The sequence below is a fragment of the Camelus ferus genome, chromosome 33, assembly GCF_009834535.1.
Source record: "Camelus ferus isolate YT-003-E chromosome 33, BCGSAC_Cfer_1.0, whole genome shotgun sequence".
In the NCBI taxonomy this organism is placed as follows: Eukaryota; Metazoa; Chordata; class Mammalia; order Artiodactyla; family Camelidae; genus Camelus; species Camelus ferus.
The window spans coordinates 5,995,257-6,017,108 of record NC_045728.1 but is presented as its reverse complement, the minus strand read 5'-3'; the positions used below and the strand labels follow the sequence as shown (position 1 = coordinate 6,017,108).

Here is a 21,852-nt window from a genome sequence, read left to right as displayed (position 1 = left end):
GTTCATGAATTCTAGGCCTGGATTCTTTCCCACACCCTGATTTGCACATACAGATACACAGCCCAGGAAAACTGGACCTAGTGGGCAGGCTGCTGCCACGGCCCCTCCCCCCCCACCCGAGGGAGTCAGGGATGGCCACGGAGGTCCTGGACAATGACACTTGCCCATCTTGGGGATACAAAATCCCCAGACTCGGACGACAGTTAGGGCCAAGCTCTCAGCGGCAGATGGCCCTAAGAAGGGAGACTGGTGTGTGGCTCCGAGAGACACTGGGATGGTGGCAGAGGAGAGACAGAAGGCCCATATCGGAGAGTTTGTGGCAGGTGGGAAGGTAGCTGATGAGATCTTGGCTGGGTCTCTGAGGCATCTCATTAAAAATCAAATTGGCCCTGAATTGTGGGAGTAACACTTTTTATTCTGATTTGAGCTTTACAAATTAGATTTCATAGGACATTTTAATCAGCTATATGTGGAGGTTCCCCCCCCCCCCTGTCTCTTCAAGTTCTCTGTTGTAATTAGACTGTTTGTGGCACCAAAACAAGAGAGAGAAGGAGGGTAGAGATGAGAGCGAAAAGCTGGAGGGGAAGGGAGATTCTGGAGAAGGAGCGAGAGGGCGAGAGGGTGAGCAGAGCAGGAGAGGAACAGGGAGGAAGGAAGAAAAGCGAGAGAGAGAGAGATGGAGGGAAGACGTCAGGGAGGAGAGGAGAGGGGGCGGGGAGGGTCTGGGATGCAGGGAGAGGGTGAGTGGGCGGGGAGACGGGTCCTCTCCTAGGCTCCTTCCCCAGGCTCTAATGATGATTTCACAGCACATTCTTTTATCTTAGAATCTTTCTGGCAAGAAGGACAGTGTCAAGACAGCTGCAATAGCTTGCAACGACTGTGTTAGCAGAGAGAATTATCAGGTTGTCAGTGGGGAGCTGAGGGGGTTGGAATGAGCAGGTCCTGCAGCAGGGCGCCTGAGCCCTTGGGATGCTCATGAGCAGGGAGGCCTGAGATGGGAACTGGCCCATTCTCCCCGCTCCCGATCCCGCTTCTGCTTGGTGTTGGTGAGGGTCCCTGAGAAGCTGGGCTCAGGAAGCATCCTGCGGAGGAGCGGGCAGGGGCATGGGCGAGAAGCCCGAGGGTGGTGGTGAGAGGCAGCTGTCTGTAGGGACGCCTGGACTAGTTCAAAGACCAAAGGATTTGGAGTGAGCGAGTGGAACAGGAGAGAAAGCCTCGGTGCAAACTCGCACTGGAGCCTGATGTGGGGAGCAGGGCGCTGATGTCCCTGTGTCCCCTGCAATCCCCCCTCGATCCATGCTCAGAGGTCAGGTCAAAGTGGTCAGGAGACGGTGTGGGTGTGCTCACCCCACCCCCACCGTCTCCCTGGGCACGTTGGCCAGACCTTTGCTCCCGCAGCAGGTGGAGGTGAGGTGACAACTGCCCCTGGGATTAATCCCATCCAGACCTGGACAAGAACGTTAGGGCCATTTGGTGAGCTTGCTTGGCTTTTACAGAGCCCAGGGCACGGCCGCTCTCACTTGTTCCTTCAGAGGGGGAGCAGCAGGGATGGGGAGGCTGAGTAACACCCCCAGGGATGCTCAGCAGTCCAGGAGCAGGTGGAGTAAGGAGGCGTCCATCACCACCCCTGCTCCTGAATTCGGGACAGTCCCGCTGAAGTCCTGCCTGCCTCATGCAACGCCCAGGACGTTCAGCAAAACTTGCTGAGAGTCTGTGCGTGGCCACACTTAACCCAAGTCCTGAGACTACCACGGAGAAAGTAATGGGTCTCATAAAAAGGTCACATAAGGTTCTTTTGGGGTTTAAATAAAGGTCTGCTGCAAGCATGGGGCGGGGGAAGAGACAGAGGGGCTTCCTGCAGGAGGAATCAGGAAATGGGGATGTGATGGAGGAGAGATGTCATTCTGGGGCAGGAAAAGCACAAGCAAAGGCGTGAGTGATGGGTAACCCAGGTACCTGCTTTGAGTACCTAACTGAAGGGTCACCTACCAGAGCTGGGTCCTAGACAGTGGGAAAAACACAAGGTCAGGCAGGCCTGGGAAGGAACTCCAGCCCTATCACTAGCGGTATGATCTGGGGCACTTTCCTCACTCACGCTGAGCCTCGCTTTCCTCATCTGTAAAATGGGGTGACATACCTCCTTTGCCAAACTGCTGTGAGGATGCGAGGCCTCACGTGGAAGTGATCCGGGCACATGCAAAGTGCTTCCTCAAGGTTGGTTCTAATTTTCATCACTATTCATGAGCCTTTCCTGAGCCCAGGACTGCTAGGACTGGAGCCAGAGCAGCCCCTGTCATGACAGGTCCCAGAGCCGGGCAAGGAGGCTTTGCAAATCTGAAGTTGGCCCGATTGGAATCTGCTTCTTCCCGTGAGTCACGCAGGTGAGAGATGTGAGCATTTGATCCTCCCGCAGCTCTGCCTTTGCCGCGGCCCCAGCCAGCTTCAGCCTCCCGGAGCTGCCTGGTCAGCCATGCAGAAAAGGCTCAAATGTCACCGTCTGCTCTGTTATTAGTGACCAACTGGGGAAGGATCAAGAATACCTGCACCGGGGATATTTGTCGCCAGCTTTCTCCCTGCCTGGAGCACGCAAATTGCCTCTTATGAGATTAAGGGAAGCCGCCCAGGTCCGGAGAAGCAAGCAGATGGGAGGAAGGGAAGGAGTGAGTCAGCCCCCTGCCCAGCTGGCACCAGAACAAGGCCAGGTGGGGTGGAAGGGACCAGGGCAGGATGGCTCAGATCCCACCTGGAAGCCCAAGTCTCGACTTCGGCTGTTTTCCTGCTGCTCAGCACAGGACCAGCTCCTAATGCAGGAGAATGAACTTTGGGAAATTTCCAGAATGCCCTGTCGTGACCCACTCGGGGGAACGAGATTGGGGGTGATGGGGTTATGTCCTAGCCCCTGACTGACTGATTGTGACGGGGAGTGTAGTGGTACTGGTGATATGCCACGGGCCACAGGCGGGGGCGAGTCCCACCCAGGTCCCACCCTGACAGCCTCCAGGACCCCTGGCCGGGTGTGGGGCTGCAGGGGAGGGAGGGATGTGTCTTCCGTGACAAGGAGCTTAGTGTCTGGAGGAGACACATATGTGCACAGGGAGCTAAAATAAAAGGTGTTGTATAAAGTGAGGTATAAAGGAAGTCCCAAGGATGTAACAAAAAAACGGACTCAGAGATACAGAGAACAAACTAGTGGTTACCAGCAGCGTGTGTGTGTGTGTGTGTGTGTGTGTGTGTGTGTGTGTGTGGGGCAAGACAGGGATAAGGGATTAAGAGGCACAAGCTACTGTGTGTAAAATAAATAAGCTACAAGGATGTATTATACAACACAGCGAACAGAGCCAACGTTTTATAGTAACTATAAATGGAGTATAACCTTTAAAACTTGTGGATCACTATGTTGTACTCCTGAAACTTATATAATAATAATGACAATAATAAAAAGAAAGTCCTAAGAAGAAAGATTTTTCCTTCTGAGGGGCTTCACGGAAGGGTTGGCTTTGGAAATGGCCTCGAAGGGGAAGCAAGGAGGGAGAAAGTTCCCTGGGATGGGGCCCAGGGTAAGGGACGCCTGGGCGCCAGAATGTGCTCAGGGAATAAGAGCACGGATGCCCCCCGGGCCAGGCTTGATCTCTGGCTCTGCCATTAGAGATGTGCGCCCTGGGAAAATTTCTCAGTTGCTCTGAACCTCAGTGTCCCCACTGGGTGGCCTCCAGTGCTTGTCAGATGTTTGTGAGAATAAATCAGGACACTTTGAGGAAAGTGCACGGAGCCCTGCGTGCCCTCCACCCGGCAGCTGCTGCTCTCGCCACGAGCCTGGTGGGACTGGTGCAGGGATGTGTTTACCAGGATGCGTATCGCGAGAACGTCGGAGGTCTGGCTGCGTGGGCCCTCGAATGCACGCTAAGAAGTTTGCACTTAATGAGAAGTCATCAGACGTTTGGACCCACAGGCTCAGATCTGAGTCTCAGAAGGATCGCAGCAGCCACTGTGAGGAGGATGGATGAAGCAGGGTAATATGAAGGTAGGAAGACCGATCAAAGGGATTTTGCTCATAAGGGCTCAGGCTAAAGTTTATCCATGGAAAGAAGCACATGGACTTAGGAGCCACTGAAGGTCGAATTGTAGCATTTGATGCTGGATGAGGAAGATGGAGGAGGAAAGGCCCCCTCTCCCTGGCCTGCAGGGCGGGGTGAATAGGTGACTAGTGGAGCCATTTTTGTCTCAGGAGAAGAAGCAGGCTGAGGGGCAGTGAGCTCAGTTGTAATATGCTGATGGAGAGGAGCCCCGAATCACTCGGGAGAAGATGCTCTCGATGTAGTTGGGTCCAAGGGTCTGGAGGAAGAAGGTGGGATTCACTCGCACCTACTGATCATTCACTATGGCTCAGGCAGTGGACAAGAGCCTTATAATGTGTCCTCTCGTGTGGTGTTGACCTGAGAACTCACCTCCAAATGTGGAAAGTTATAGTCATTGATGTGACTGTCTAAGAGGGACTTGGTTGCTCCAGGTAGGGAGCAGTGGGAGCGAACAGCCTTGGGTGGCACATCTAGCTCCTGTCAAGGTTTGCACAGGCTTAGAGTCCCATTGGGCTGGAGAGAGGTCAAGCATCTCCCTTTGGACCAGGACTGGAAATACAGCGAAGCCAGAAGAACAAACAGGGGTGGAAGATGGGCCTTTTCCATCGCCTGTTTCTCCTGGGGCTCTGCTGGGAGAGAGGCTTGCAAACACTTCCAGCCCCAGCATTGCCACTGGCAGCTGTTGGTTGCCTTGATTCTGATACACAGGTGAGGAGAAGCTTGCCAATACTATGAACATTCCAGACATTGTGCTGGAGTTTTATTGGGCTTACACGGGAGAGGCGGACTGCACTCCCCAGGGCTGGGTGAGGGGCAGCAGTTCTGAGGGCGTCCCACCTCGCACCTTCCCTGAGCTCGGGCCGCTGGGCAGCCTGTGATTCTCTCGGCCTCCCAGGTCTCTCCTCAGGACGCACAGTCCCCCAAGGTTGTCCTGGACAGCGTGGGGCTTTAATGAAAAACAATGGGGCTGGCTGTGGCAGGGTGACTCCAAGGTCACTATAAATCCTTCGCCTCCTGATTATCAGCCTATGGCCCCAGCCAGAGGCTGCACTGTGCTCATTAGTGGCCAGGAGAGGTAATCCCCCATCCATTCAGCCGAGTTCTGGCTGCCAAGAAGACACTGATAAGAGCTGCTGGAAATACTGGCATGTCGGTGCCGGTGAAACAGACCATCCATCCCTGCCTGCGGTCATCCTGGGGTCTGACCGAGAGGGGACGGGCAAAGCAATGGGGGCTTTGGTGGTGACGGTGGGGGAGGGTAGAGATGGGAGATGCTCAGGCAGCCCGTGAAGGCTGGGGCTCTGGGATGCCCTCTCAGGCCTGCTGCTGGCTGGCCAGGGGCCCAGGCTAAGCCCCGTTCTTTCTCTGAGTCTCAGGCTCTTGTGTCTTCGGGACTGGAATATGTGTTCACTGAATCACTGTTGGGGGAGGGAGCAGCGTGAGATAAAGAAAGTGGTACTAAAGAGCAGTTATGAACTATTGCTAGCCTGACAGGTAGCTGTAGGCATCGGCTACGGGCAGATCGAGCTTCTCCGGTGCCCTCTTAGAGCGCGTCAGCTTGGGAACCACTGGGATAGGCTGGAGGCAAGGCCGGGGATCACTGACCCCACGATGTCCAGCAAGTCTTGTTCCCTTTTGTAAGAGATACTGTCCAGACATAGGAAGCCATGCCCTGGCCACGTGCACCCAGGCCCAGAAGGTACCAATTTGGTGCCACCTCTGCCACCTCTTAGCTGCGCCCTTGTGTGACCCTTCCCATCTCTGAGATTCAGTTCCCATCTGTAAATGCAGGGTTTGAACTAGAAGTCAATCTGTTTGGCCCGGATTGAGCCAATCGAAATGTTCTGAGTTGTGATTTATCCAGTCTTCTTTTGGGGAGCCCTAGGGCTGAAAAGAAGAAAATGAAGCACAAGGAAGGAAAAGCAAATCTCCCAGGGACACTCGGTCTGTTGGGGAAAGATCTGTGTCCTAAACATCATTAAAAAAAGACCAAACATCTTAAAATATCATTTTATGCTGGTATAGGCCTTGCCAGTTGGAAATTGTGCTAAAACTTCTATGTGTGTGAGAATCACCTGGGGAACTTACGGAAAATACAGTTTCCTGGGCTTTAAGACAGAAATTTCAAGACAGTGGATCTGAGCTGGGCCAAGGAATCTGGATTTTAACAGCTTCTCAGGTGGTTTTTGCTTCACATCTGAGAAGCACCATTGTATGCAAACAGCATGGGCTCAGAGGGACTGGGCTCTTGCCAGTCTCAGCTCGGCTGCTGTGTGACCTTGGTCAAGCTGCTGTCTGTCTCTGAACATCCCTTGGTTTTCTAGGCTGCACAGTGAAGACACTGGATGAGGTCAGTAGCTTTCATATTTTTTTTTGTCTGCATCCTTTTGTTGCTAGAATCTCGTGTGGATAAAGTGGCTGCAGACAAAGCTGAGGTGGAGCTGGAAGGATGGAGTCCTGCGCCGTGGCCCCCGTGCAGTGGACCCCAAGGTCCCTCTGTGGATGCTCATGGAATCAGAAGGACCTGGGCAGTTTTGCTGGTCCCCAGGTGTAACAGGAAGGACAACCTTGCTGTACCCACTGAGAGGTGCAAAGCAGGCCCAGGATCCAGACTGCACTGTGGCTAATGGAGGCTGGACTTGAAGCATGAGTTACTTCTGTGTCACTCACTAACCCTGCCTTGGGGACCATGATTGCGACCTGCTGTTTACAGAGGAATCTTCTCCTGCCTGCTGAAGTCCTTCCCAATGGGAAGCAGAGCATCTCGGTGCATGTTCTGAATTCCTCCCCTCTTGGAGCCTGCATACAGTCAACTCTTAGTGATCCTTGTTAATGGAGAGGAGCAAGGATGTGAAGAATCCAAAATGGTGGCCATTCCAAAATAACAAATAATTGTAAGTAACATTTATCTTCAATTTTGGAATGCATTTGGGTCTTTGTGTTTGAATATGGATGTGTTTGAGGTTCTGGGCATTTTTCATACTTAAAAAAAGTCACAAAAAGCCCAGTGATGGAGCTCCCTCCTGCCTCCTGCTCAGCTGGGTGGAGAACATCACCCCTGGTACTGGCCCACTCCACCCTTCCCAGCTCGCCGTCTCTACGGCTCACGCCTTCTCCAGGAGGGGACGGGGATCTTAGCTAATTTTGCCTTTAAAGGACTTGCATTCCCTTTGGGCCCTCATGCAAATAAGAACAAAATAGGAAGCTGTGAAATGTTAACAGAGGACTTCATTAAGCAATCTTGGCGATGGCATTTGCCAGGAATGGGGACAATTTGCCAACAGATAATTGAGAGCTAACTACATATGTGTCCTAATTAAAAAAGTCATTCTTCTTCTCACGGCCCTGGGGTTCTGGGTCCCATCTTCCAACTGCTTTAGGATATTAACCACAACTAATTGAGTATACACTTTCTACTCCACAAAGTTCTTCACATACGTTATTTTACTTAATCCATCCTTCTGACACCCAGCTGAGAACACTCTATAATCAGCTGTGATGTAGACACTCGAAGGCCAAGGCTCAAAGCCAAAGTCCCACTGCAAGTGTGTGCCCCATCCCAGCCCTCTTCTGTGTCACCATCACCTAATCTCTCCTGTTGCCACCTGGCAGTGGCCTTGGCAAGGGCTGGGATTATCTGCATCAACCCTGAGAATGCAACAGCCAAGGAAACAAAAGAAAATGAACATGCAATTACTGCCTCCGCCTTTGTTTTGATTGTATGAAGTGGAGATGTTGGAAAAGGAGAGATTTTGTACTAGAAGCACCTTGAGAGGAAAATGAGGGAGTGTGCATGCTGCTGGGGATGCCGGATGGGCTGAGCGGTTTTCTTCCTTTCCAGGAGGCTTAGGCTGGGTCCCTGAGCTCATGTGTCATAGAAGATGAGTTGGTGGTGGGAAGGATGGGACCGGCAGGCATAGAGCTCCTTGGAAGCAGTAGCCTCAACTCCAGGCGAGATATTTTCACATCAAGCAATCCCAAAGGGTAGAGCAAATCCTTCTCATTTTTTATGGATTAGGAAATAGAATCTCAGAGAGGTTAAGAAACCCATTCAAGGTCACACAGTATGTGCTGGAGGCTGGTATTTGAACCATCTGACTCCAGTTCTGGGCTTTTGTTTACGAGACAGTCCCTGGTAAGCGCAGAGGGTGTTTGAGCTGTGTGGTTTCCTCTTCAGGAAGCAGAGGTGACTACTGCGTCCCCCAGCTGCCCCCAGCTGTGCTCCAAAACACACATGAAGCTGACGGGACATCTGCTTCTTGCCTGCCGGGCACAGGCCCTGTCCCGCCTGCAGACCACAATCAGCCAGAGAAAACGCTGAGCCTCCCAGGCACCCTTAGGCCTGAGATCAGCCCCATGAATGACAATTTAGGGCAAAAGTTGCCCACACCCAGGCAGAGGCATGGCCCACTCCACTGCATCCTTGCTCAGAAGCCCTTTGCAAAGGCCAAGTCCTTGAAATAGATTTCTTAGTTCAGTCTGGGGTCTTGTGAGTAATGACTTCCATCCCCTTCACGGCTGGAGCCTTGGGCCTTGGCAACAGCTACTGTGATGTGGAGCCTCCTCTCCGTTGTAAGACGACTCAAGGAGGACAGCGGGTGCCCGGCCAGGCCCTTCTGCTGGGCCCAGGATCGGGGCAGCCAATGGGGGGCTTCCCTGGAGACAAGGCCCCACGCCTGCCTGCCCTCTGGGGATGTCTCTGTTTTCCAGCCTGGAGTGGCACTGGATGAGCCGACAGCTCCCTCTAATAGGAGAGCTACTCATGGCTTCACTGGAGGGAACAGGGCGGCTTTCTAGGCTTCTCCCTGAGATGCAACAATATCTGGTACCACTTGGTGTCTTGGGGAGAGAATTCATGTCTGTAATTAGTTACTGTATATCACCGTTAGTGCTCCGCTCAGGATTTACTGGGCAAATACCGTTTAACTGCACAATAACTACAGGTCCTTGCTGCTTATTGGGTAATTTACTAAGGCTGGGAGAATGGGGCAGGAGGGACTCTGAATAGGAGGTATTGTAACCCCTTGAATCAAACTTTATGAGTTTGGGTTTGGCAGGGAGGCGGCAGCTGGTAGCCAGCTCTCATTGCTTTGTTTTGCAGAGTTGGCTGGCAGACTGCTTCCTTCCCTTTATTTATTGCAGGAGAGGTCTGGGACTGGGGTCTGGGGCTGCCCGGGGCTGCCTGGGGCTACTCAGGGCCTTTTGGTAGAGAGGGTCTTTGGCAGAACACAAAGGAACTCAGCAGGAACCGAGCAGCAGGAACCAGGCTTGCTGTCCTGGGGGCTCCATCCAGCCCTTCCATTCATTCCCTCCATCAAGCCTCTTTCTGTATCCGCGCCAGTGGGTGGGGAGTACAGGGAACTGTCCATGGCGGCAGCATCAAGATAATCCTGAACCCTCTCTTCTCTTACAAGAGCCATGTTGGTTGGGAAGTGGTCATTCCTGGACACTTCCCAGCCTTAATCTGCTTGAGCAAAGTCTGTCTTTGTTTGGCCGTGCACTGTCTAAACTCCTCTAACCTATTTAGACCACAGAGAGGGGAAGGGACACAATAATGAAAAACGCAACGGGCAACATTGCCTTACGCAATCTAATAAATTACTCGGTACCCGGCTGCCAGCTCAGACTAAGCCCAATATTGCCTGCAGTAATTATTTGGATCAAATGCAGTTTATCTGCTTCATATTTGTGCTTCTGTGCTCAGTGGTAACTTATAAATGTCATTGTGGTGTTTATTTGTTATAATGAAACTTAATGGCATTGGAAGCCAGGAGCAGAGCTGGTGCGGCGGCAGGTTTAAAATAATCTCTTCATCTCTGGAGAACGGATGAGCCAAGATAACATGGAAGTGCCCTACAGGGAAGAGGTTTGCAGGGATGGTTGTGTCCTCGTGCTGTGTGGTGGACAGAGGGAGCCAGAAGCCACCTCCAGAGGCAGTCCATGAGGAGGCAGAGGAGACCTGGCTGGGTTTAACCTTGGCACTGCCCAGTCTGTCCTCACTTCATCTTCTGAGGGTGTTTAAGGGAGAAGTGTTCAATCTTTGCACCACCCGACGGCTGGCCCAGAGATGAGGGTTGCCCAGGGGTCTTGGGAGGCACAGGTCTTGATGGATGGAGACAGAAATTAGCACTTCAGGGCGAATGCATTAAGGAGGATGGACAATCAGACCTCTTAAAAGAGTCTTGGGAGAGGGGAGGGGGTTGGAAAACAAAGGGAGAGTATCCTGAAGGATACCAAAAGGGGATGGCAAGGCTTCTTCCTTTGGGTGAGGAAGGGGTGCTGCCAGGGGGAGTTCGAGGCATGAACAGAACAGGGAAGAGATGGAGGGGTGGCGGCAGAGTGACCACTGACTCTGCAGAAGCACAGACAAAAATGGGTGAAGAATGAAGAGTTTTGGCTACATACAGCCTTGGACTCTGCCATTTACTAGTCGGAGGGCTTTGGACAAGTTCTTTATCTTTCCCGAGTTTCATTTCGTCATGTGGAAAATGGGAGTAGTAACAGACACCTCTCAGGATTGTGGTGATGATTAAACGAGGTGATGTGTATAAAGTGATGAGCATAGCGTTTAGCACACTGTGGTCGTGGCAGTGATTGGCACCTGGTGGATGTTCAGTAGCGGTCTGTTGAGTGCATAAACGCATAGTAACGCCCCCCACCTGTGTGCATTGCAACACCTTCTCCCAAACAGCCGAGCTTGGATTGAGACCTCACAGCCATGCAGAGCTGATTGTGTTATCACCCCCATCTAACAGTGTGCAAGTGGAGGCTCAGGGTGGTGACAGTAACTTGCCCAAGGCTACCCAGCTGGTGTATGGAGTGGGCACTGGCTCTCCTGTCTTCCAGGACAGGATTCCCTCAGCCAGTCCGTGCTGGACAGCTCCCCATCCACGCTGGGGGCCGAGCTCTTCCCTCTCGACTGGCTGCCCTGCTCCCTGGAGCCAGCCATGAGCCTGGACCTGTGCTGGTTTCCCAGCTGAACCTGCAGGCAGAGGCGAGGCGGGGTGGGGGTGGGGGTGTCTTTCTGTCTATTTCATCCTAATACTACATTTAACGTTCACTCATGAAATATTCATTTTCTCCCCTCAGCGACATGCTCATACAAGTCTCCTATCATCATAAATATGGATGAAAATTATTAGTCATTGTTATTTCTCCCACTAGCCAATCCCCCCCCAACACATCTCCTGTTTTGGTCTCAGCACAAAAAGGGCTGAATTGAGGGTATTAACCTGGACAGTAATAATCATGCCTTGCATTTTACGGTACTTTGTACTTTCTCAAAGGACCTGTACAACCATTGTGCATATTTTATCATGGAAACAAATGCATGGAAGAAAGAGGGATAGCATCATGAGTACACCCATTTTGCAGATGAGAAAATATAGGTCAAGAGAGATCACGACCAAGGTCACATGCCTATTCAGGAACAGAACTTTTTATTTAAAAAAATTTTATTATTATTATTATTATTATTATTATTATTATTATTATTGTTATTGTTATTATTATTATTAGCCTCCTAATGAAATGTTCTCAGGGAAACTGAGTATGTTTGTTTCATGTGAATAAACAATAGCGTCCTCTTTCATGTCCTCTTTCACAGCACCGTTTACTTCATGGTTTGTAGAGAGTTTTCATCCCTTTTATTTTATTGGTTCTCATGAGGCAGGCTTAATTTATTCTCATTTGACAAAGAGTTAGTGGCAGATCTGGCCTTAAAACATTATTTCCCTAAGTGGATTCCAAGAAACCCTAGCCCTAATACACAGAGGAAAAATATTCTGTGGTCAAGTAAGTTTGGGAAACTCTGAGGACCTTTTGGCGTGTTAAAGGCTCTAGGAGGTTCTGTAGGAGAGATGTGATTCATTAGGGCTAACCCAGCTTCTCCCCCACCTTATTTACCCATGCAGCCTGTATTTCACAGAAAACCTATTAACATGCTGCAGAAATGCTGCTCCAGGGAGAATTGTGTGTGTGATCCCTCCTCCGCCACATTTTCTGAGGCAGTGGGGTTTGGAGCAGGGCTGGGAGAGGAGAGCCGGGAGGGTGAGGAATGGCAACAAGCATGCTTGTGGGGACCGTTAGAACTGAAGTGCCCCCACCCCAGGCTGCCTCTTCTCCTTCCCGTACCCCCAGGGCAGTGACTTCCAGATAATTCACTCAGTATTAGGCGCGGTCAGTCCAGCTCACATCTGGGGCAGATCAGAGGGGCTGCCTGACTGGCTGAGTAGGGGTCTGTGGGCAGTGCAATGTGGCGAGATGGGGGAGAGGGCTGCCCTTGGCCATGGGAAGAAGTCTTTATGGATATCCAGCAGGTCACGTATGCCCTTGATGGTGATGGAGCAAATCAGCCCACCCCCATCTCCCAAACACACCAAGCTTCCTGTGGCTGAGCAGAAGTAAGAGGACCAGGGTTTGAATCTCAGGTTTACTGGGTAATAGCTACATGCCTTTGGTAGATGACTCAATCTTTCTGAGCCTCAGTTATGTCATCCTTAAAATGGAGGTAGCGCCACCTACCTTGTGATGTCGTGAGGATTAAGTGACATGTGTGTGAAAGTGCCTCCCTAGCCTGTGCCTTCTCAGGCCGGCCCCCCGTCACTCATCCCACTTCGTCAAAGTCCCCCCGGCATTACTCCCGTCAGAACAAGTGGCCTCCCCGCCTCCCAGAGCCTCTCACCTGCACACCCCATTAGCTCTCCCATCACCCTGCCTTCTGCTGTTTCACTATGAGCCTGTCTCCCCATTGGACTCAAAATTCCCTCAGGTCTGTAGCCAACTCTGTCAGTGCCCCACCTGATCCCTCAGGCCGACTCCCAACCACCAGACTCTCCCACCCTTCTCCTGAGGTCTTTCTCTTCCCCTGCAGAGGCCACTCTGTCCTTGCAAAGAGCAGGTCAGAAGTGCCGGGGAGTGAACAGCGCAACCCACTGCAGCCCTCAGCCAGCGACTGACGAGAGTGCTGTCTAGATACCCTGTTCCTTGAGTGGCTTAACTGCTAGGCAGTGTATTTCGCAGCACTTCCCAGAGCCTGCCACTAGGATTAGGCTCTGGCCACCCACCATGTGGGGGGCCTGACGGTGCCCCTGCGTTGGCCACCTTCTCTCTCTCATGTCAATTCCCTATACTCCTTCTGGCACTTTCTGCACCTCCCAGGTTGGTCCTCGCCTAGGGTCTGCTTCTGGGGGAGCCCGAGCCAAGATACGGGCGTCCTCCACGTCCCCCACTGCACCAGGCACACAGTGGGAGTCTGGGAAATCTCTGAACCAGACAGGAGGGAGCTATAGGCCCAGGCGCGTGGAGTGGATGTCCTACTACAGGCTGGCCGAGAGGGGGCGCCCGAGGACCCAGGGCGGGACGGCTGTGCCTTCCACTCCTCTGGAAGGCCCTGCCTTCTCTGGACCTGCCCGACCTGACGCTCTGGTCAAACCCAGGCAGGTGCAGAGGACCTGCGGTCTAGCCAGCATCCTTTCTCAAAAGAGAAGAGCTTGGTGTTGTGTTTCGAGACCCTTTCATGAGTAATGGCTGAGAAGCCTGCTCTCGTACTAAAATAGTGGTTATTCCTGGTACGTTTGACTTGGAGGTGGAGCGGGGCATTGCATTGCTCTATTTATCCCACAGTCTGTACGCAGTTACTGAAACTGTCACCGTGTCCTATATTCCACAGGCCATTATGTGTATTTCAAACCATTATATAAATGGACTTGATTTGGTACTTCTGAATGTCATTAAACTCCTCCCATACCAGTCACAACACAGTTACCATAGAGACGAATACACTTGAGGAGGGAAGGCACAGGGAAGAAAGCAGATGGATTGGGGGGCAATGCGCCTGCCGATGACTATTTCCAGAGCGCAGGGCCCTGCCGTGTGACACGGCCACTCTCTGGAGATGGGGCGAGCGCCTTCAGATTTTTATTGACTCTCCTCTGATAAAAGGTCTGGATAATTCATCTCAGCCTGAACCTGCTCATTCCGGCACGTGGCTCTAAAAACTTTATGGCACCGCAGGCCATTAAGCACCCTCATTTATTCAGACTCTCCCACCCTGGGGAGGAGGGTGGAGGGAGGGTCTCAGTATTCAGCGAGGAAGCCTTTGAGGCAGCTGAGGATGGAGAGGGGGAGGCAGAGAGAGGAAGGAATGCCTCCTCAGGACCTAGTAGCTGGCAGAGGGAGAGGCTCAGGGTTTTGGCCAGTGGCTGCCACCTGTCACTCTTTCCCAGTGTCATCAGTGCAGTTAGAACGACAAAACTGTAGACTCTTGGGGTGGAAGGGGTGTTTTACATTTGAAACTCCTTTATGAGAGCCTGGCTGAGGAGCTGCCCACGGCCTTGGTAGGCAGTGAGTTTTCTGTCTTGGAGGGATTCAAGCGGACGCTGCCATGCTCTCTTATAATAAAATTTGCTCACAGGGCTCAGCTCAGATATCACTTTCTCCAGGAGGCTGTCTTGGGCATGATTCACTTGGCTGACAGTTTGACTGAATTCCCCTTCTCTGTTCCCATGGCTCTGGACACACCTGGTTGCAGCAGTTATGACACTGTGCTGTGATTGCTATGATATCCTTGGGGACAGGGGTGGCGTCTTTACATGCCAAGGGCCCAGCACAGTGCTGGGCACAGGGCTGGCACTCGATACATGGTTGGTGAATGAATGAGTGCATAGCACCTCAGTATTCAAAAGTATTTTTGTGCATTGGTACTTGGCAGGGATGTTGCGTCATCAGAAGAGGTTGTGGACTGGAACTTGGATCCCTTCTGGTCTTAAGAATCTTTGATGATATGGTTCTAAACCTGCTCTGACTACGCCTGGGATTTGAATCTAGATTTCTGTGGCTCCCAAGTCACATTAAGCATACAAACTGTGAAGCTAAGGAGAAAAACAAACACAAAACAACCACAAAATCAACTTGATGTGAAATATATCTAATCTCTCCAAGCGGAGGACAAAGTTCCTAAGGACAAAGACTGTGTCCAGCCTCAGCAGCTCCTGTACCCAGCACAGTATTGAGCTCCTAGAGGACATGTTTTATGTATGTATCAAAGAACCTACCTCCCTTTCTTTTTTTTCCCAGAGGTCCTTGCTTCTTGTCTCTTTCAAAACATGGCCTCAGATCCACTTTTAGCAGGCAGACTTCCCTGAAGGATATGCTCAGCCTGTCATGCCCAGACATTCAGGACTTGGCACAGGGAAGCGGGAAGAGAGCTGGACTTAGGCTCAGAAGCCTGGGTTCAAGCATTCGCTCTATCGCTTGCCAGCTGTGCTACTCCGGGTAAGCCACGTCACTTTCCTGAGTCTCGGCTTCCTCTTTTCCAAGTGGTTCCTGATGTTTCTTCTAGGAGTCTATGATTCTCAAGTCGTCCAGCCCCCACACCCTGGGAGCCACTGACCAGAGGCAGAAAAGTTCACTGCCCTCGCTCTTCTTTCAAACTCTTCTACTCTGTGCAAACATGATGCTAGGCTCCTGGGAGACAACAGAGAGCAAGCAGAACTTGCAGACTGGGAGGGGAGACAGGCATGAGCCAAGTAACTGCAATATGAACGTCCATGTGCAGACTGAGCTAAGCCCTCAGAGGGAAAGGAATAGGGTTCTGTGAAAGCATGTAACACAGGAACTTGATCTAGATGGGAGGGGTGGCTCCAAGGAGGTGTCACTGGAGAAGTGATACTTGAACTGGGATCTGAAAGATGAGCAGGAGTCACTACGTGAAGGGTTTGGGGATGGCGTGTGGCGAATGTGGCCACTATCCCAAGAGGAGGGACCAGTGTAGACAAAGGCTATATTGCAGGCGGGAGCGTGCCGTGTTGGAGGAGCTGAAAAAAGACCCATGTTTGTTCTAGAGAACAGAGTGTTAAGGGGGCAAGATGAAGCCAAAGGGGTTGGTAGGAACCAGATCACATACAGCTTTATAAAACATGCCAAGGATTTGGGTATTTTTCCTAACGGCAATAGAAAGCCATTGAAATATGTTCAAGAGGAATGTACACGTTTGGATTTGCATTTTGAAATATTGCTCCGGCTGAAGTGAGGAAAATGAACTGGGAGGGAAGGGGCCGGGCACAATGGAACCAGTTAGGCGAGCACAGCTGCACTCCAGGTCAGGGAGGGCAGGGTGGCGATGGGTAAGGGTGGTGGCCGTCGGATGGACAGAGGTGGATGGATTCAAGAGACACTGAGCAGGTACCATTTCTAGGTCTTGGTGAGGACTGGCTATGGGTGTGAAGGGAAAGGAAGTCTGAAGGAGCTTGGCTTGGTCTACGGTCTAGGTGGCCCCCAGTCCTCCTCAGAGAAGCAGGTCTCCCAGTAGGAATCATGGCCTGAGGAACCAACATGGGTGAAAGCTTGGGATCCCCAATCAGATCGTGGCAGGAGAATGGAAACGGCGGGCCCTTTGTTCCAAGGCGCCGAGTGAATTAAATAACAATCATACAGTGCCCTGGAAATCTGAGTCTTGCCATAAATAATAAACAGGGACGTTATACAAATAACCAGCTTTGCAGCCCCAGTGGAAGAAAACGCATCAGTAAGAAAAATGAAGTAAGAAAAAACACACCCCAAAGCCCCAGCTAACAAAATGACAGTATCAGCCAGCATCCCGGGGGCTCTGGCAGGCAGTAAAGGGACGGTCTCAGGAAGATGACTGCGGGCCTTGAGCGTGAGCCAGACTGCGGCGGGGGGGGGGGGGGCGCACAGGCAGGCGGGGGGGGGGCTCCTGTGTCACCAGGACTACTCTCTCCCGAGTCAGGTCCCCGGGCCACGTCCAGACCATTCTACTCTTGCTGCCCCGGCCTGAAAAAAGTGCAGCTTGTCCCACAGGCCAGCTCGATGGCCTCCCTTCCACCCCGGGTACAGCTGACATTTGCCCGAATTCGTTCTCAGGGGACAGATAGAAAAAGACACATATCCGTCTTCTGAGGCTGCTGAATTTCCTAGTGTTGGCTCCTTTGGTGACCAGGTGTTTAAAATCATGGGATGAGGAGTGAGAACAGGGTGTGGCAGGATGTTGAGAGCCGGGATGGGTTTTTGAATCATCGCATTTCAAAGGCTTACAGATGACAGCATCCAACGTTGTCCGTTGTGGCCCCTCCACTACACATGTCGATGGGGCACCTGGGCTCCTTATCAGCTCTGGGGGGACGGGGGACAGGCCGGAAGCAGTGGACCTTTTGGACTCATTCTTACGGATTAGGAAGAGGGGTGCAGAAGGAGAGAGTGGGCTCCCCCGCCATCCCAAGAACTCTGAGCTGCTCAAGATGCCTGATTCTCATCCTCCAGGCTCTGTCTCCCCCACAGGCTGAGAGGTGAGGATGTTCGCATGCAGAGCCTGGACTAGGACCACAGCGCCCTCCGGGGCTGTGGGGCAGCCAGAGCCCAGGGTGGGGCCAGCCGCCTTCTCCTTTCCAGACACTCCAGCCCCTCCCACAGCGGCTCGGTCTCCAGTGAACAGAAGCTGCCTTTGCCAATCACTTGCATTTGTTTCTTCCTGGGAAGATGAAAGCTACAGTGCTTGGAGGCATATCTGCTCTCCCTTCACTGCGCTGGGGGAAGCAGCCGGTCACTGTGATTCTGAAGGTCCCACCAGATGTGCAGCCTGAGAAGGTGCCGCTGTTGGAGGATGGACAGCTTCATGGGTGGGCCCACCTCGTCCTCCAAGGGACACCTGGGAAGGGAGGCCAGGCTTTGCTGCCTCCTCTCTCCTGCCTTGAACATCCTCTTCCTCACTCCCTGCCATTTCCCGGCGTTACCCTTCTCAAGAGTCCTAGGGCCTCATAGACTTTTCTGGTTCCATAGAAGGGTGTTCCCTGGCCTGTGTCCCCCTCCCCACCTCTTTCCTGATTTTCTCCCACATCAGGTTGAGCCTCTCCTGTGTTCTGTGCACCCACTTTCCTCCCCGCCCCTCCCACTTCCTCTGTATTTTCAAGTCAAAGTGTTAGGGGATCCCCCTCTGATCATGGTCTCAGCCTCTTCTTTCTAAATTCTAAGAGCACTGGACTGGGTGTCAGGAGACCTGGGTTGTGGTCCTGGCTCTTCCAGCAACTTCTTATTGACCCTGGGCAAGCCCCTCGATGCCCCTGGGTGTCCTTGGGTTGATGGGTTGCACTAGAGTTGTAGGGTTGCTTATGGCTCTAACATAGAAGAGTACTGGGCTTTCTGAGAGGCAGGCAGAGCCCCTCATCTGAGACCATGTGAGAGCTTCCTATCCTGCCCATGGGCAGGATCAGCCCTGGGCAAGCAATGTGGGCTCGGCAGGTGAGTGGTTCTGAGCTCTCCAGGAGAAATGGGTAACTGGGGAAGGACTAGAGAAGGAAAGGGAATGGGGTGTGTGTGTGTGCATGCTGGGTTGTGTGGGGAGGGAACCGTGAAAGCAATTCCCCTTGCAGATCTGATTGGAGACACCTGCCTAGGGATGCCCTAGGTGAGAAGGTGGCCCACTAGTAGGAGGAGTGAGAAAGAAAGGCAGGTGGGGACAGGATGGACACAACCCCTGGTGGCCTCAACTCCTAGTCCTCCCACTCTGTTAACCTGCCCGGGTCCTGGCCTCCCAGGAGGGACTGTGGAACTGGAAGCAGAGGAGAGGACTGAGAGGCAAGGCTTTGTGGAATTGCTGGGATGTGGAGACTCATGCTGTACATCAGGGCGCTCTGGGCACCTTCTCAAGACCCACCTTACACCTGTGGGTGAGTTTGTACATTCCTCTATTGTCACTCGTCATGCTACTTAATTACTTACATTAGAATTGATTGATTGCTCCCTATGTGCAAGACCCTGGCCTAAGGCCCCAGGATTAGGAGGAAAGGAGGGAGCAGGGTCTTTGCCTCCCTGAAGGTAACTCTGAAGTGGGACAGTCTAGTCCTAAGAAAATAGGCTGGTTGTCACAATGGAGCACAATGGTGGGGGAAGAGGGGTCTCTAATTTAGGTGAAGTGGTCGGGTACAGTGTCCCTGTGGACACTGAGATGTACCTGTGTGTTTTTACTGGGAGCTTGAGGGCAGGAGCTACGTCTTACTTACTTTAAAGCTCTCGTGTTTAGAACAGTGGCTGGCACTTATTATGAAAAATGGGTATTATTTTTACGGTGCGTATTCATTGACTGTTTGATGAATACATAAATGATCTCCTTCCAGCAGGTTCTACTTAAAGCACCCATGTACTTAATCACATGAAGACAATTGTGTCAAGCAAATCTGATATTCTGATGCCTAGTCTGTCTTTATTTGCTCCTTTCTTGTCTATCCTTCATTGATTTGGGTTCATATCTCCATTTGATGCCTCAGATGTGTTGAGTCCAAACAGGAAAGAACACACGCACACACCCCCACCCCCTGTATTACCAGCCACCGCCATTCCTGCAAATGCTGCAGATTTTAGCAGAGAAGCTATTACGTGCTTCCAAATAGAGCAAACCTCTCACTACTATCACAAGCCTCCTTAAATGATCTTTGAACAGTGTTTTCTTTTTATTGCTTTGTGTAGTTTAACTGGCATCAATTGTGATTACTCTAGCTTATGATAAACCCCAGATCCATAAAGTTGTTCATTCATTATTTTTCTCTTGCTTCTTCCCAAGCTGTTATTTTTGGGGGCATGTAGTGAGGTGGGGAGAGTGGAGGGAAAAGAAAATAAAAAGACACCAAATTAACAAGGAAACAAATGAAATAGGGGACTGCTTCTCCCCGGGTGACAGACACCCTGCTAGACACTGTTAAACCGAACAAATATGCTTTAATAAAGCACAATAGGTCTTTTATGTTTATTCTAATTTGGAAATATAATGATCACCACCTTATCTTTAATGGACGAGGCAGCTAATTGTTCCAATATCTCACTAATTCCAGCATCTGGGAGAAAAAAATGTATATTTTTTTTACTGTTTTACCAATTATTCAGTTTATACCAAGGTGTATAGTGCAGCGTGGACAGAGATTTCTGTTTCTTGATCTATGTCATAGCTGCTATTCCAGTTCAATTATTAATATGTGGAAGTTATAATTATTTTGAGTATTGGTACAAGATAATTATAAACCATAAAACAGCTCTCCATGCGGATGCTCTTTCTAATCTGCAGGCATGTTGGAGTTTGGGCATGTGAGCATTAGAAATAGAAAAAAATGTATAATGTGGTGCTTGGGGTAGCAAGACTGGCTGGAGTGGGAGCCGAGGAGCCTTCCACTCCCCACCAGGCCCCTTCCTCCTTTCCTCCTCATGCCTTCCACCCCTCCAGAGCCAAAGCCGACCCACCTCCTGCACCTCTCCTTCTACCCCACTCACCCACCTCCCATCTTGTCTCCTCTTTGTTAGTTGAGAGTTGCAACTTCTCACGTATGGTGGTTTAACTTGCTTACCAACCCCTTATCTCCTTGTTTATCCAGAAGGAGAAATGGCTATTCTGTGTGTGGTTGTGTGTGAGCATGAATGTGTATCACTGCATTTGGGAGGGGTGAGAACCACATGCAGAGAGGAAGGCAGGGGTGGGGGGTTAGCTGCTCTGTTGCCTCCTGGCCATTACTATGCCTCTGTTGCCTCTCTCTTTCTGAATACCTTGCTTGATTCTCAATTCATCTTCACTGGGGGAGGGTATAGGTTGGGGTAAGGCACCTGGGAGCTCTCATTCCTAACTGAGTTGACCACAATCAGTTGAAAGGAATAACCCATTTGTGTGGATTGTGTGTGTTTGAAGAGGGGGCTTAGAGAGAAGAGGCACCTTCCTTTTTAAACAAGAAAGAACTATTGAAAAGTTGTTGTACAAAGTAAGGCTGAGTGTCCTCAGAGGTAATCAGGTCCTGGTCTTGTTTCCAAGTTCTCTTCTAGTCCTCCTGGACTTTCTTCCTCCCTTCTTTACTTAAACAATATCTAAGGAGATATTAAGGCTTCACTTATTTTTCTTACTATTTTCCTAACCTCTGATTCAGAGTATTGCCACTGTATCTTTCTGCTGTGGCCAGTGTATTTAGACTCCTTGTTATGGTCTGAATTATGTCCACCCTCCATTTCTATGTTGAAGTCCCAACCCCTAATTGTGACTGTATTTGGAGATAGGGCCTTTAAGTATTAAGGTTAAATAGTCCTAAGGGTAGAACCTTGATCTGATAGGATTCATGTCTTTATAAGAAGAGACACCAGTGAACTTGCTCTCTCTGCCATGTGAGGACTCAGTGAGAAGGTTGCTGTCTGCAAACCAGGAAGAGAGCCCTCACCAGAACCTGACCATGCAGGCACTCTGATCTTGGACTTCCAGGACCATGAGAAAAAAAATTTCTGTGTTTAAGCCACCCAGTCTGTGGCATTTTGTTATGGCCCAGGCTGACTGCATACCCTCTCTTAGCCATTTGTGAAAGGTAGGGGGAGTCAAATTGTGTCCATCAGCCTCGTCATAAGTAAGACTCTTTTTAGGCCCCCCCCAAGATCTGGAGTCAGCATCCTTCTACTGGGGTCAGACACTAGAAGCTTGAGCTTTTGAATCCAGCCCAGCCGCTGACTTTTTGGAGCTTCCCCCAATCCTTGTGAACCTCATTTCAGCTTCTCTAATGAGCATTGCCAGCAAGAGAATGTGTCTATTCAGCACCATGGACAGAGGCATGCTGTCAGTTTCCACAAATTAGAAGTTACTGCCTAGCACTCTCAAGAAGGTGGTGGCAGAAAGGGAGGGGGTAGGCTGAGAAAGAAAAGTCAGGAAGGGAGGCTGACTGGCAGGATGCAGAAAATGCAGCCCTCAACCCTGGCTGTACTTAGCCATGGGGCTCCTACAAGTAGGAAGTGGCTTCTTGATGCTGTT

At 51.1% G+C, this 21,852-nt stretch overlaps 1 protein-coding gene across 2 annotated transcripts in view; it reads right to left on the bottom strand.

Annotated features, from left to right (window-relative positions):
• KIRREL3 (kirre like nephrin family adhesion molecule 3) overlaps positions 1-21,852 on the bottom strand; it is a 491,466-nt gene that overhangs the window by 84,425 nt on the left and 385,189 nt on the right. The gene's annotated exons all lie outside the window — the stretch shown is intronic.